This window comes from Phacochoerus africanus, chromosome 7 (assembly GCF_016906955.1).
Source record: "Phacochoerus africanus isolate WHEZ1 chromosome 7, ROS_Pafr_v1, whole genome shotgun sequence".
In the NCBI taxonomy this organism is placed as follows: domain Eukaryota; kingdom Metazoa; phylum Chordata; class Mammalia; order Artiodactyla; family Suidae; genus Phacochoerus; species Phacochoerus africanus.
In genome coordinates this window covers 49,712,628-49,729,758 of record NC_062550.1, presented here as the reverse complement: position 1 = coordinate 49,729,758, position 17,131 = coordinate 49,712,628, and positions in this window count along the sequence as shown.

Below are 17,131 nucleotides of genomic sequence, written 5' to 3'. Positions count from 1 at the left end.
TTGACATGTTGAGGGGAATTTTAGTTTAGCCCTGTTCTCTCACTGGTGCCAATGTTGCACTGAAGGCTCTCTCTATGATGAGGGCAATGTTGCTTTGAAAGTCTCCTTTTATTTCCTCTCCTTCTCTAAGTGCTTTCTCCTTCTTTTCTGAGATGCTTCTGAGGGGTGCTGACCTCCCCCTGTGGAGAGGGCAGTTTCCGGGGGGACCTCAGTGATGGCCACCCAGTCAGAAGCAGCCTGTTTAACTGAGAATGATCTGAGTGGCACAGTGAATGCTGAGTGTGAATTGTCGAGGGAGGCTGTTGGGTTCTGCTGTTTCTTTCTGGCTGTCTTTTCTGCACCCTTCCTTTCAGAGGTCTCTCCCCTTAGCATTCTTTAGAAGTTTTTCTGATAACTGTGTGGGAGTTAATCACTTTGACAGCACTTGGGAAATCTTAACAATGAAGTACTGAGAAGGTTATGGTTACTAGTAAGAAACCAGTAGATTAGGATGAAGCATGAATACCAAAGAGAATTTAACTCTGCCATTTTTGAGGGGGGGCCAAAGTCCTAAGTAATTCCACATGCCTTAGATATCAATGGAAGTTATACTTAGATGGGCAAAGCTCTTTCTCCACCGAGAGATGAATCAAGTACATGCCTGTTCTCGTTCTTGCGCATTGTGGATGCCGTATTTTCAGGTTTTTCATCAAGCCATGACCCTACCTATTTGGCTGCACAGGTGAATTGGGTGGAAAGGCTTTGGCCTTCCTGGTTGATTGGCATGTAATCCACAGTGTCTTGATGCTGAGGACTGGAGAAACAGCCTAGCAGCAGAAAGGGAGTGTGGGTGAATCGTTGGCTGCCTTTCTCCTGGACCAGGAATGGGGAATGGATAACATCTCTGCCCCTGTCTGTCAAGGTGGCCTTGAGAGTGAGTGGCACTCCTTTCTCTCTGCCAGAAATTGCTCCCAGAATCTGTGTCATGAATCCTTCCAGGCCCTCCAGTCCATCAGAGTGAGGTGAGGTCTATTTCTCATCCCTGCCTTAGAGGAGTGAATGAATTAGGTGAGTAGACACTGCCCGGAATGGCTTTGAAAAGCGGGGAGTGGATTCATTTCAGTTCCCTGGTTCCCAGAAATTGAATGTCTGTCCTGTGCAAGAAAGTGTCAAGAAGTGGGGATATGAGAGTTCCCATTGTGGCGCAGTGGAAATGAATCTGACTAGGAACCATGAGATTGCGGGTTTGATCCCTGGCCTTACTCAGTGGGTTAAAGACCCGGTGTTGCTGTGAGCTGTGGTGTAGGTTGCAGACACGGCTCGGATCTGGCGTTGCTGTGGGCTCTGGCGTAGGCCTGTGGCAACAGCTCTGTTTCGACCTCTAGCCTGGGAATCTCCATATGCCATGGGTGTGGCCCTCAAAAGACAAAAATAAATAAATAAATAAAATAAAGAAGTGGGGATACGGAAATAAGCCACCATGCCTCGCCTTGAGTTTATAGCCCACAAAAAATGTTACCATCGTGACGATGGAAACTAGACTGGCCATCTTGAAGATGCCCACTTTTGTCAGGTGCACTGGGGCTCCCAAGCCTTCCTGCCTCTTCAGTCCTGGCCCCATCTGTCACCTACTTGATGATTTACTAACAATCCTGAACCAGCTTTTCTCTAAATTTGAACAGCACATCCTGCGGTCTTTGTTTTTGTCTTTCACAGGATGCTTTTTTCTCACTACTTTCCATCGTCTTCTCTGTACTTCATTTTCCGGAAAAAGATATGAGATCCGCTTTATTTAAAGATACTGACAAAACCCCACAGCTTGGGTAGCCAAGGGCTCAGCAGGCTGATCCCAGGAAAAGGAGGAGCAAAGCCAGGGAAGTAGGAGTTAGGAGAGAAGCAAGCCGTCCACCTGTGCATTTATACCTATGCCTTTAAAACACTTCCATCAAAAGGATTAATGGAGAAATGAACATCGAGACACTAGTCCTGAGTGAAAGTCAGTTGATTTTGCCTCTGTGATAACTATCAAAGGGTATGTTTCATTCACATTAGAGTATTTTTCATTTTCTGGTGTTAACTTCGGAACACGATATAAAGCACACACCAATTGACACAGTCTGATTTCTGCACTTGATATAACCACATTTATTCATTCCCATAGGAGGGAGATTAAATGTAAAAGAGGGTCGATTTTGAGTTACAAAGGGTGACTTTGGAAGTGTTGGCTGGTGCTTTGTCAAATGGATGTCATAGTTTGTTGCTAGTAAAGAAAAGGGAAATGTAGTTTGCATTATTGTGTCATTTTTCTAAAAAAAAACTTAATAGGGGCTCTTGAAGTGTCTCTACAGTGTTTTCCTATCTTGTGGTCACTTTAAGAAAAATGAGAATCTGTAGAATGAATAGTTATGTTTTGTTATGACTGAACTTTGTTAAAAAGGTTGTATTGAGCCTTCAATTTCAAGTGTGGCTTAAAATGTAAACATATCACATGATTCATTTAAATACAACAATGCCTATGAAGCACTCACTCAAACAGCATACGTTTTGTGTTTATAATTAGAACTACAGAAGAAAATCTCTTCAAATAAAATAGTTTTAAATCAGTGTTTGTTGTCCGTTAAGTACCAGCTGTGTACTCAGGGCTGCACCAAGGCTGGGTGGAGGACTGAAAAGTGTGGGATGGGTCCCAGCCCATGGGAGCTCCTGATTGGCTGGGAAGACTGGACCAACACCTGAATGAGTTAGAGACATGGCAGTTGTCCCAGAAGAAGAGCCATGTGGACCATCTTTTTCTTTCTTTTCTTTTTTTTTTAATTAAAGTGTAGTTGATTTGCAAGTGATAGTAAGAACAAAAACCACTGGGACCTAATTACACTCAAAAAGTTTTGCACCGAAGAGTCCCCATTGTGGCACAGCAGAAACAAATCCAACTAGGAACCATGAGGTTGCAGGTTCAATCCCTGGCCTCGCTCGGGTGGGTTAAGGATCTGGTGTTGCTGTGAGCTGTGGTGTAGGTTGCAGACACAGCTTGGATCCTTCGTTGCTGTGGCTGTGGTGTAGGCCTGCAGCTATAGCTCCAATTAGACGCCTAGTCTGGGAACCTCCATATGCCATGGGTGCTGGCCCTAAAAAGACAAAAAAAAAAAAAAAAGGAGTTCCTACTGTGGCCCAGTGCGTTAAGAACCTGACTACTCTCCACGAGGATGAGGGTTTAATCCCTGGCCTTGCTCAGTGGGTTAAGGATCCAGCATTGCTGAGAGCTGCAGTGTAAGTCACAGACACAGCTGGGATCTCTTGTGGCTGTGGCTGTGGCTGTGGCTGTGGTGTAGGCCAGCAGCTACAGCTCCAATTCGACCTCTAGCCAGGGAACTTCCATAAGCTGCTGGGGCGGCCCTAAAAAGAAAAGAAAAAAAAGACAACCCATAGAATGGGAGAAAAGTCTTTGCAAATGATGCAACAGACATGTAGGGCATCTCGTGAGAGAGATGTTAGCGTTTGGAGACATGGGTCTGGGAGGAGGATTTCCGAATCCTTATCATCGTGTGAATGAAAGCATGAAGTCTAAGTCCCACAGTTTAGCAATTATGACCTCCTCACAACCTGCTCCTCCCTATGTTTCTACCATTTCCCACTGTTTTCTTTGAGGCACCTCTCACTCTAAGAAAACTGAAACACACCACTCCATTTCTGTTGTGTTAGTTACGACTCTGACTGGCTGTGAGGCTGGAGGGGGTTGGGGGTCGGTGTCACAAAATGAGGTTCGGTTACTAGATGGTGGCCCACGGATGTCCCTGCCCTTCTATCCTTTGATTGCCCCACATGTGGGAACACGTGTGCACACCCACCGTTCTTATACCTTACAATTTTAAGAACGATCCAACTTGACATACTACACCTATCCCACTGAAAGCCAAAGACACTACTGATCTTTTCCCCAATGGAAACAATCAAAACTCAGATCCAGCTACTGTATCCAAAGGTGACATCACAGCTTAGCGGGTCCTAAGGTCAGGGGATGTCCATCTCTCTGAGCCCATAGGTGACAACCTAGAAATTAATGAAGAATTTATTTCATCCACACCCAACACTGATAGAGCACTTACTCTGTGCCAGGAAGTCCAAGAATTTTTTTTTTTTTGTCTTTTGTCTTTTAGGGCCACACCCTCAGCATATGGAGGCTCCTAGGCTAGGGGTCTAATCAGAACTGTAGCTGCCAGCCTATGCCAGAGCCACTGCAACACCAGGTCCGAATCATGTCTGCAACCTATACCTACAGCTCACGGCAATGCTGGATCCTTAACCCACTGAGAGCAAGGCCAGGGATCAAACCCACAACCTCTTGGTTCCTGGTTGGATTCATTTCCACTGCACCAGGACAGGAACTCCAAGAATTTTTTGTTTAACTTATTTAGTCCTCACAGCAATCCCATGTGGTAAATATGAATATAATCTCCCTTTATGGTTGAGGAAACCAAGGCACTGCAGGTCACAAATTGCCATTGGGGAAACGGGAGAAGGGAAGATTGCATGTAGCAGTGATTCATCCAAATGATAAACATTTTCCTGCAGGTAGTGGCTGGCGAGGGCTCCCCGCCCTGGTGGTGAGTGGGTTTCTGGACCGTCAATCAGGAGACCTTAGTTCTGTTCTGCATCAGGGTCTCCCACCGCCCTGCCTGAATGAGCATGCCCACATGGTGGCCCTCTTCCTCCTGGCAGGATTATGGGAGGTGGAGAGGAAGCCTGAGAATTTCTATAGAGGCTCTGCAATTGCAGGTCCCTGTCTGCAGGCCATAAACCTTTCTTTGACAAGTAGAACCCTTGAAAAACCCCGTTAGATGCTGGTAGATCTGATCTCTGGCAACTCTGTGGGCCACAGCCTAGATCTAGCAAAGCTTTGAACTTGCACTTGAAGCCCACCTTTGTGATTTCTCTTTCTTAGCTGCAGAGTTCCTGCCTCTACACTTTACTTCCAGCTTAATGGCTCCAATCTCTTCTTCAACTTTGAGACAACTTGAAACAGTAGGGGTCTGCCCCTGCCAGACTCCACCCCAGGAAATGCTGCTGGAAATGCTTGCCTCTGTGTGACAGGAGGGGTTTGGGGATGAAGTTCTCACCTTATTTCTTTGTGTCCTCCAAGAATCCAGTCCTACAATATTTTACTGACTGTGCACTCTTTCGACTCTGACTTTTTTTTTTTTTTCCTCTTTTTAGGGCTGCGCCTACAGCCTATGGAAGTTCCCAGGCTAGGGAACGAATCCAAGCTGTGTCTGCAAACTATACCACAGCTCACAGCAACACCAGATCCTTAACCCACTGAGCGAGGCCAGGGATTGAACCTGCATCGTCATGGTTACCAGTCAGATTCATTTCCACTCAAAGTTCCTAAGACAGGAACTCCAGACTCTGACTCTTGCAGTTCATCGAGGCATCTATTATCTGACCCTCTGCAGCTGTCTGGTGCAGGCAGAGGAGTTAAAAGCATGAGCTCCAGGAGAAAGATGATGAGCTAACTTTGCTTCCCAGTCCTGCCACTTTCTAGCTTTAGAACCTTAATCAGTTTACTGCATCTCCCTGGACCTTGTTTTCTTTATCTGTGAAGTAAGGGTGAAAACAATATCCACATATGGGATTATTGTGAAGATGGAATGAGGCAAATCCGTTACTCAAAAACAACTCATACTAAAGAAATGGGAAAGAATTTTCACATCTACATTTTTTTTTTCTTTTTAGGGCTATCTGCAGCATATGGAGGTTCCCTGGGCCTGCGGTTGAATTGGAACTGCATCTGCCTACCTACCCACAGCCACAGCAAGACTAGATCCGAGCCGAATCTATGACCTATACCACAGCTCATGGCAATGCTAGATCCTTAACTGACCGAGCGAGGCCAGGGATTGAACCTGCCTCCTCCCAGACACTGTGTCAATTCTTAACCCACTGAGCTACATCGGGAACTCCCACATCTACATTTGTTTGAAAGAGATTCTGGAATGAAGGGAGCCGAATAAATGAGACTGTCCTGTGTTTCCTGAGATGGTCGGTGCCCTTGCTGAATGAAGGTTCAGTTCGGGACATCAAGCTATCCTGTAACAGAGTAGCCGGTGCCCCTGGTACAAATTCCCATTGTGGAGAGGAGATGCTAGCCACCGCCTGCGGCTGGGTAGTAAACGGCCAGCCCCTGTGCTGGGGCAGGTTCATGCAGAGTCACTCTGTGCCACGAAAACCTAAAGAAGAGGCATGTCTCTGTGTTTTCCCAGCTCTGTTTTCCGAAGAGGTGAATAGGTGTTTTCTAGCAGTGCTGATGTTTACTTGTTCTGAAGTCTTTTCTGCTCTGTTGTGGGTCTTGAACTTCACCGATCTTCAAAGGCAGCTTTGTAAAGCAGGGTTTCAATGTCACATACTCCCGGATTTGTTGCATTGCTTCAAAATATTCCCCATCATGGTGCCTGCCCAGGGGTCTGTCAAGCATCGCTGATTGTTTCTCTGACACAATCACCCTCCTGTTTCCTTAGGAGCTTTGTAGTTATTCAAGCTCTACTGTGTAAAGAGTGGGGTACGTCTCACTGAGAGCAGGCTAGAATGAAACAGCAGCTGCTGTAAATGCTGCAGAAGGTAAACCCTGGTCCCATACACCCACTATCCTGCTTCGAGCTGGACACATCGATATAGAGAAAATTCCAAGGTAAGAAAATGTCATTGTTGAGAGAAAACCGGAGAAAAATTATCACAGGATTAAGTTTATTTGCATAGGACAGAAACCCTGAAATAACAGTACCTTAAATACAATTGAAGTTAACTTTTCTCTGATGAAACAGAAGCCTGAAGGCAAGCAGCCCAGAGCTGGTACAGCAGGTGGTATGCTGGTCTGGCTTGTTCCAGCTTGTGAGAACCAGCTGCTAGCATCTCTTCCCAGCTCTGTTCCCTGAGTCACACTGGAAACTTAAAATTGGCCATGGTACAGTATTTGCAACACCGAAATGGCTAACGCTACGGGTCAGGGGTTTGCCCTCCAAAAAGCCGGTGGTTGAACATTTAATGACACATCTCTGGGAATAGCTTTCTACAGAATTGGGGACCCAGGCTCTTTCTATTCTACTGCTTCCCCATCCTTGTATGTGGCTCCCATTTTTATGGTCATTCATGGCCACAGTTGCTGCAAATGTTCCGACCATTGAATCATATATTCCAGGTGGCAAGAAGAAACCAAAAAACAAGGGAAAAAATATTAGGCACCAGCAGTATTTTAAGGATGTTTTTGGGAAGCTGTTCTACAACATTTTTTTTTTTTGTCAGAACATAGGTACATTGCTGTACCTTGCTGTAAGGATACCTGGGAGATGTAGTCTTTATTTGGAGATCCGTTGGTCTAGCTAAAAGGTAAGGGTCTGTGGGAGTTTCTGTTGTGGCTCAGAGGGTTAAGAACCCAACTGATATCCATGAGAATGTGGGTTTGGTCCCTGGTCTTGCTCAGTGGGTTAAAGATCTAGCGTTGCTGTGAGCTGTGGCATGAGTCACAGCTGCGGCTCAGATCTGGTGCTGTCATGGTGGTGGTGTAGGCCAGCAGCTGCAGTTCTAATTCGAACCCTAGCCCAGGAATTTCCATATTCTACAGGTGCGGCCCTAAAAAGAAAAAAAGAGAGGGAGAGAGAAAACGTAGGGGTCTGTGGTAGACAGGGCTGTATGATAACCCGGTGCTCTTTACCCTTGTATAATCTCCTTCCTTTGAGAGTGGGTGAAACTTCCAAATACAATGAGACATCATTCCCGTGATTATGCTGTGCCCCAAATTAATTGGACTTTAAGATAGGGAGATTTTCTGGGTAGGCCTGACCTAAACACAAAAGTCCTTTAAATTCAGGTCTAGAGGTCAGAGATGGAGAATGCTGGAAATTAGAAGCATGAGACATGTTCAAAGTGTCATTGCTGGCTTGAAGATGGATGTGGCCCTGTGGCAAGGAATGGAAATGAACTCAAGGACCTGGAGAGTAGACTTGTGGTTGCCAAGGGGGAGAAGGAGGGAGTGGGATGGACAGGGAGTAGGGTGTTAATAGATACTAACTATTGCATTTGGAGTGGATGAGCCATGAGGTCCCGCTGTATAGTACAGGGAACTATATCCAGTCACTTGTGATGGCACATGATGGAGGGTAATGTGAAAAAAAGAATATATGTAAATGTATGACTGGGTCACTTTGCCGTACAGCAGAAATTGACAGAACATTGTAAACAACTATAATAAAGAAATTAAAAATAAGTAAATAAACATAAAAAAACAAAAACAAACCAAAAAACAACAACAACAAACAAAAAGAAATAAAAAAAAAAACTGGCCTAAACAATAAAGGAGTTAGAAGATAAATGGGAAGTCCAAGGATAGGACAGACTTTGCTCAAGATTTGATCCAGTAGCTTAACTGTATCACCAAGTATGAGGTTTCCTCAATGTCCTCATGTGGTTGTCTACTTTTTTTTCTTTCTTTTTTTTTTTTTTTTTTTTTCTGCTGCACCCATGGCATGCGACAGTTCCTAGGCCAGGGATCAGACTTGAGTCACAGTAGTAACCCAAGCCACAGCAGTGGCAATACTGGATCCTTAACTTGCTGAGCCACCAGGGAACTCCTGAGGTTGTCTAATTTTTTTCTTTGGCTGTGCCCACATCATGCAGAAGTTCCCGGGCCAGGGATCAAACCTGAGTCACAGCATTGATGACAATGAGTTCTTAACTGCTAGGCCACCAGGGAACTCCTACTTCTGTAGTTTCAAGGTGGTATCTCCAGTGGGAAAAGATCATCTTCTGTCATAGCATTTCCTGTATTAGTTCTGAGATTCACTCTGATTGGACTGTCTTAGGTAACACTGAACTGACATTGTGTTTAGGGGAAACAACACATATGGAATGAGCTGATTGCTTGAGCAAAATTCATTGCTCTCCCCATGGGGCCAGAGCTAAAATTAGCCTTCCTGGATCTCCACATGAGGGAGAGAATATACATATGTATCTCGTGTGTGTGTGTGTGTGTGTGTGTGTGTGTGTGTGCAGCTGTGGGACTGGATCAGGAAGAAGCTGTTGGGAAGAGGAAAAGGAACTAGAAAGTGGATGATAACTACAAATGTTCACTGCCCTACACCAGTGAAAAGTTTAAAGTAGTTAAGGAAGGGAGATATTATTTGGAGATGGTAAAATTATTTTTAGTTTTCCAAAGGTAGTGGTATGTATAATTGATTGAGGTGTAGGGAAGTGAAGACAAGAAAAGCAATTAGTAGGCAATTGTGGTAAAATACACAAGAAGTTCTGAAGTCCTGAAACAGGCTGGATCTAGATGATCTCCTTTTTTTTTGCTTTTTAGGGCTGTGCCTGCAGCATATGGAAATTTCCAGGCTAGGGGTCAAATTGGAGCTGCAGCTGCCAGCCTATACCACAGCCACAGCAACGCCAGATCCAAGCCGTGTCTGTGACCTCCACCACAGCTCATGGCAATGCCAAATTCTTAACCCACTGAGTGGGGCCAGGAATCAAACCAGCATCCTCATGGATACTAGTCAGGTTTGTAACACACTGAGCCACAAATGGGAGCTCCCCTTTCTCCTTTTAAGTTGCAAATGTGTGCATGATAACAGTAACAGTGCAGGGCCCTGAGGGAGAGGCCAAGATAATCATAGAGATGTAGCTCTTAGGGCTGGCAATACCTTTCTATAGCTGGACTTCTAGTCATACCAGAATATTTCATTTTCATTTGTTTAGGCCAATGTACCATGTTTTGTGTTACTTGCAGCCCAGAGCATTCCTAACTAATACAATTGGCCATGATTTTTCTGCCCTCAGCCCTGAGTAATCATGTTTCTGAGTAAAGCATACAATTTTGAAGCTATATGCAAAGGCTGGGATCTCTGTTCTCTGCCTGAGCATCTTGACCGGGCCAATCAGCTTCTCTTTAGCCTTTAAACTGAGAGACCCAAGAAAAAGATGTTGGGAGCCAAGTCACATTAATTCTAGAGGTTTGAAATAGAGGTTTGTGGACTTTTGCAGCTGAGATCCTCGAGCTAAGAAGTTCCAGGCCTTTCGGAGGGCTGGCTGTCCAGTTTTTACTGGATTCCATGAAAGACAGCTGTATCCCCAGACTCAATTCTTTAAATTTTTTTTTAATTTTAATGATTTTTATTTTCTCCCTTGTAGATGGTTTATAGTGTTCTGTCAATTTTACACTGCACAGCAAAGTGACCCAGTCGCATATACACATACCTTCTTTTTCTTAATTATTTTTTGTTTGAGCAAGATAGACTCTGATACTTATAAGGAATATCAACTAGAAAAGGGCATATGCAGCCCTTAGCAGTCTGACTTCTGTCATTTTCTTGAGCCACATTTCCCGTGCTCATCCTCAGTTCTACCATTATCTTCTCAGCAAAGTCTTCCTTGAACCCAACAGGGCAAGACAATTGGTGTCCCATCACTACGTCTAACATCAAATACTCTTACCTAACTTGGAAGGTAGACTTGGAAGCTGTCTTCTTCATTTTGTGTTTCCAGAGTCTAGCAAATTAGCACTCAATAAGTACTCTGTAAATACTCTTGAATAAAGACAGAGATGGGAGTTTCTTTCTGGCTAAAGCAACAGCATAAACATAAGCACAAGAGAATGGAAAGACACTGGGTTCTATGCTGCTGGAGTGGCTGCAGGGACCATGACTTTTTCAGCCTGACACATTGTTTGGCACATAGGAGATATTTAGTAAAGTCTGATGACCTGAACTGCACTGGGCCTTGTTTTTCAGAGAATACTGAGTGTCCCTAGGGGCTGGGTATAAGAGCTGCTTGTATGTATGATAGTGGGTTGGGGGGCGGTGAGGTGGAAAGGAAACAAAAAAAAGTACACTAGGGCCATACTGTGGAAAACTTTGCACCCAAGGCTAGGGTTCTTGACATATTGTATATGCAACAAAGAAATGTAAAAGTAGGAGTTCCCATCATGGCTCAGTGGAAATGAATCTGACTAGTATCCCTGAGGACACAGGTTTGATCCCTGGACTTGTTCAGTGGGTTAAGGATCCAGTGCTGCTGTGAGCTGTGGGGTAGGCTGCAGATGTTGCTTGGATCTGGTGTTGCCGTGGCTGTGGTATAGGCGGGCAGCTGCAGCTCTGATTCGGCCCCTAGCCTGGGAACCTCTGTATGCCAGGGGTGCGGCCCTGAAAAAAGAAAAAAAAAGAAATATACAAATATTTTATGCACATATGTGATTGGAGTGAGGGGTACGCAGGACTAATTTGTAAGCTTCTCAATAGTCCAGAAAAGAAATAACACATGGCTGAACGAGGGTGGCATCAGTAGGAATAGAAAAGAGCTCCAGCTCTCAAGAGCTAATTGTTAAATTTTCAGAAATTTTGTGAGCCAGATGTTAAACTTTTGGTAGTTTTATTTTATTTTATTTTTGTCTTTTTGTCTTTTTAGGACCCCACCCACGGCATATGGAGTTCCCCAGTCTAGGAGTAGAATCAGAGCTGTAGCTACCAGCTTATGCCATAGGTACAGCAACGCTGGATCCAAGCCGCATCTTCGACCTACACCACAGCTCACAGCAACGCCGGATCCTTAACCCGCTGAACAAGGCTAGGGTTCAAACCTGCAACCTCATGGTTCCTAGTCGGATTCTTTTCCGCTGCACTCCAAACTTTCGGTAGTTTTAAACTATGACGTGGGAATATTTACACCACAGAAATTAGTAAACACTATGAATTAAAGCTTTAAAAAAAATCTCATTTGAGGGGATGTCATTTTACCAGCACACCACTGAGAAGGATTTCAGAGAGACATCTGGACAGGGCTTGATTGATTAGGGTGGGTGTAGAGTTCAAAAATTGTTAAAGATATTTCTGATGTTTCTTATCTATGGTGGTAACTCTGGGTGGCTGGGAGGGTAAGGATGTTGTTATTACAGTAGTGGAAACATCAGTGGGAGACTTAGTTTTGCGGAAAAGATGATGAATGTGATTTGCTACATGAGTTGGGAATATAATACAACATGGATGTGTCTCATTCAGAATCAAAATGTATGTCTGTGTTAGATGCTCAGATTTATTAGAGCTGGTGTGTAGATTTGGAATCAGCTGAACAGAGACGATGATTGAAGCTTTATGAGTGGATGCATTTTCTAAGGATGAGGATTAGAATGGGAGGATAGGGCAACAGAGGGAATATTTGGAATACCTACATTCAAGAAGCAGACAGGATGGATTTCCTGTCGTGGCTCAGTGGAAATGAATCTGACTTGTATCCATGAGGACCCAGGTTCAATCCCTGGCCTCACTCAGTGAGTTAAGGATCTGTTGTTGCCGTGAGCTGTGGTGTAGACTGCAGACATGGCTCAGATCTGACATTGCTGTGGCTGTGGTGTAGGCTGACAGATACAGCTCCCTTTCAACCCCTAGCCTGGGAACCTCCAGGTGCTGCAGGTGCGGCCCTAAAAAAAGATAGACGAACAAACAAAAAAAGATGCAGGGAGGAGAGGAGGGCACTGAAGGAGCATCTGAGAAGTAAAGAGCCTTTGTCCCTAGAATGGAAAGAGCAATAAACATTTATTATTTTATAGTTTCTATGGGTCAAGGATTTGGGAATGGTTAACCAAGATGTTACTGGCTTAAGCTTTCTTTAAAGAGTATATCTAGGTGTTGGCTGGGGCTACAGGCATCTAAAGGCTTGATCTGTTTCCAGCTTGTGGACACAGCTGGCAGGCTGGTGCTGGCTGTTGGGTGGAGGCCTCAGTTGTCTTCCATGTGAGCCTCTCCATGGACTGCTCGAGTGTCCTTGTAACATGGCTCTCCCCTGAGTGCGTGATCCAGGAGAGCATGGTAGAAGCTGCAATGCTTTTTACAACGTGATCTCAGAGGTTCCATACACTCAAATCCCTAATATCATATCTGTTACACTTGTTAGCCTGTTGGTATGGAAAGAGCCTTCTCGAGAACATGAACTGCAGGAATCAAGGAATATTAAAGGGTCCATCTTGGAAACTGGTGACTACAAATATGAGATTACAATGAATGGAATTTCATATCAGGAAACGGGGAAAGTCACTCTAAGACATTCATTAGCCCCGGGCTATGGAAAATCAGTTGAAATTAATGGGCTGTCACCTGGTTTTAGATATCCTAAAATTTTATTATAAAATGATGTGAGATGCCTCACCAGGGGAACTAAGTATTCTGCTTCTCTTTTGTAGTGAATCATACCCAGTATTTCTTTCTATCAGTGCTATGATCTCCCAGAAGAAGAAGGATAGACAGTAGCAGTCATTCTTCAGATGGAGGCAGAGAAAGTCAGAAAGACCCAGGGAGCAGGGTCATCTTGAAAAAGTACCACTTATAAAGTTGGGTCTTTTTTTTTTTTTTTTGTCTTTTTGCCTTTTTCTAGGGCCACACCCACGGCATATGGAGGTTCCCAGGCTAGGGGTCCAATCAGAGCTACAGTTGCCGGCCTACGCCAGAGCCACAGCAACACAGGATCTGAGCTGTGTCTGCAAACTACACCACAGCCACAGCAACACCAGATCCTCAACCCACTGAGATAGGCCAGGGATAAAACCTGCAACCCTATGGTTCCCAGTCGGATTCATTAACCACTGAGCCACTATGGGAACTCCATAAAGTTGGGTCTTATACACATCCTTATCTTCTTTTCTTTTTGTCTTTTTATGGCTGCATCTGTGGCATATGAATGTTCCCTGGCCAGGGGTCAAATTGGAGCTGCAGCTGTGACCTACACTGCAGCTGAGGCAATGCTGGATCCTTAACCCCCTGAGCAAGGCCAGGGATTGAACCCACATCCTCACAGAGACCACATCAGGTCCTTAACCTGCTGACCCGCAATGGGAACTCTGATGCATCCTAATTTTCAAGCCCTCATTCTAGTGTTTCCATTTGCTTGGTCTTTTTCTCTTCTTTTGGGTCTTAGGTTCCAAGGAAATCGTTTACACCAGTCGTCTCAACCACTGGCTGAGTGTAGACTCAACACTTGCTTTTTATTGTATTTTATAATGTTCTCTCTTCCACTTTGACATGTAGTTCATACATAATACAGTCTCCCTGTACACACTTCATTACAAATCAGCATGATGCCCTGGTGGTAAGACAAAGAAGCAATAAAAGGAAAATAACTGATAAATGAATAATATGTTTACCAATATGCATGTTTGGGCACATGTATCCTAAAAGAGACAATGAAGTAGATGGATATTTGCACCTACAAGAAATCACTGAATTCGGGATAGCTTCACATGCTGGCTGATAAAGGTGTGTTGTATTACTGACTCAAATACCTGCCGCAGCCTTACCGTTGGGAAGAGGATTTGAGTGCAAGCAAAGGTTTTGAGTGCAAAAAAGACAAGCATCTCTTGACTCACACAGTATTGATACTTCTGGAAAATTCATCATATGTTTTATTTATTTATTTATTTATTGTCTTTTTTTAATGGCTGTACCCATGGCATATGGAGGTTCCCAGGCTAGGGGGCTCATCGGAGCTGTAGCAGCTGGCCTACGCCAGAGCCACAGCAACATGAGATCTGAGTCATGTCTGCGACTTACACCACAGGTCACAGCTACGCTGGACCTTTAACCCACTGAGCAAGGCCAGGGATCAGACCCACGACCTCATGGTTCCTAGTCGGATTCATTTCCATTGTGCCACGACAGGAACTCCTTTCTATTTTTTATTTTATTTTATTTTATTTTATTTTTATTTTTTAGGCAAATTCATCATATAGTCATATGATGCAAAAAATAGTTTTTTTATGTTCTGTCAATTTCTCCTCTACAGCAAAGTGATCCGGGTATATACATATATACATATACATATATATACATACACACACACATTCTTTTTCTCATATTATCTTCTATCATGTTCTATCACAAGTGATTGGATATAGCTCTTCGTGTTGTACAGCAGGACCTCATTGCCGATGCAAAAAATAGTTGATTCCTGTATATAAAATGGACTTATGTTCTAAGGAAGAAAATTAGAAACAGAAATTTTTACCTATGAATGTCTTTGGGCCACACAAAAGTTGCATGGGATGCTGGATAATTCTCTGTAGAGGACTGACTGTTCTATTTATTGAAGAATATGTAATATTGGAAATACTGTGCACTGAGTTTAGGAAATAAAACAACCAAGTCACCAGGCCAGTTTCCAAATGCCCTACAAAGGGCAGTTCTAGCTCTGGTGAGAGCTCCGGTTCTACTCAGTGCTTAGTGGTTTTGGGATAGAAAGGCAGTGGAATGGAGATCAGCGGCACTAACCACGATGTGTAAGCACCTCCCAGTTTCTGGGGAACTTGGTGCAGAAGGATCTGCATGTCAGCTCGCCAAGAAGGACAGAGGAAGGACTGTAGATTGGAAGGTCGTTTGAGCCTTCAAAAGTTGAGTTTTTGGTAGCGAACTTGAGGACTTGAGTTGAAAAATTTCTTTTAAAAAAGCAAAACACTAGTTTTAAATTTTATTACTACTACTAACAAATTCTATTATTATTATTCGTTATAATGCAAGCTTATTGTTTAATATTCAACCACACACATTAACAAAGTCAAGAAGCCAGTGGTATTTATAACATGCGTCTCTTCTCCATGTATGGAGCAGGGAGGGAGATGAGGAGATGCTGGTCAAAGAGTTCAGTTACAAGATAAATTTCTTCTTCTTCCTTGAACAAGATTAGAGATTATGAAAAACAGATATTTAATTCCTGTCATTAACTTCCTTACACATGATTAAAAATTTCAAGACAGAGCATCAAACAGAAATTCCAGAGAGATGTTACCTCGATAAGATATTTGAGCCCCCCGGGCTACTATTCTTAACCTGAGGAGGGGCTGGAAATAGCTGCACATGCCTTTGGATTTACCCCCTTCTCTTTCACCCTCTAATTCCCCATGATCCCTTTTTATCTCTTAAAGTTTAAAATCTGTCTGGCTAATTTAACTTAGAGTGATGTCCTCAGGATTCATCCATATTATTGAAATGACAGGATTTCCTTCTTTCCCATGACTGAATAATATTCCACTGAATATCTATCTATCTATCTATCTATCTATCTATCTATCTATCTATCTATCATTTATTATCTATCATCTATCTCAATATATATACCTATCTATGTAACTATCATATTATCTATGTATCTATGTATCTATTATCTATCATTGAAATCTATCCATCTATATGACCATCTGTCATCTATCTATATCTATCTATGTATGTGTCTATCAATCCATCTATATAACTGTCTATCATTTATCTCAATCTATATCTATTTATCTAGCCACACCACATACTCCTTTATCTATTCATTTGTTGACAGACACACAGGTTGTTTCCATATCTTGGCTCCTATTTATGTGTGGAATCTTTTTTTTTTTTTTTAAATTTGAATTCATAGAAATAGACTGGAGTCCTCAAGTTCACTACCACAGGGCCACAGGGTTGAGGAGGAAGGTGGAGGGGGGAGGGAGATGAGGAGATGCTGGTCAAAGAGTTCAGTTATAAGATAAATAATCTCTGGGAGCTAATATACAGCATGGTGAGGGTAGTAAATATTACTTGGTTGTGTGCTTGAATTTTGCTGAGTAAACCTTAAGCACTTTTAACACACACACACACACACACACACACACACACACACAGCTATGTGTAGCTATGGGTATATTAATTAGTTTGATTGTGGTAAGCATTTCACAAAATATATAGATACATCCAATCATCATGTTGTACCCTTTAAGCAGTTTTGTCTATTATACTTCAATAAAACTGAAAAAGAAAACAAACTGGAAAAAAAAAAACCCAAACTTGTCAGCCTCAATTTTGCAGCAGCCGTGGAATGGGGGCAGCAGGACATGGGGTGGCAGCAGCTGTAATCTCTTGCAAATCACCCCCTTCCCCAAGTCTTAATTTCACAAACACCTCGTTCCACAGCTGCTAGAAACACCCATTGCTTCTTGGCATCCAAAGAATGTATTTGCATGCTCCTCAGTCATAATGAACTCTCTCAAATATTAAAGCAGTTTAGTATTTCTGAGGTTGCTGATGAGACAGAGCAATGTCCACCCTCACGTTCCACATTTTTAGATTAAAGCAGGGGGTGCACGTGGGGGACCTTCATGGAGCAA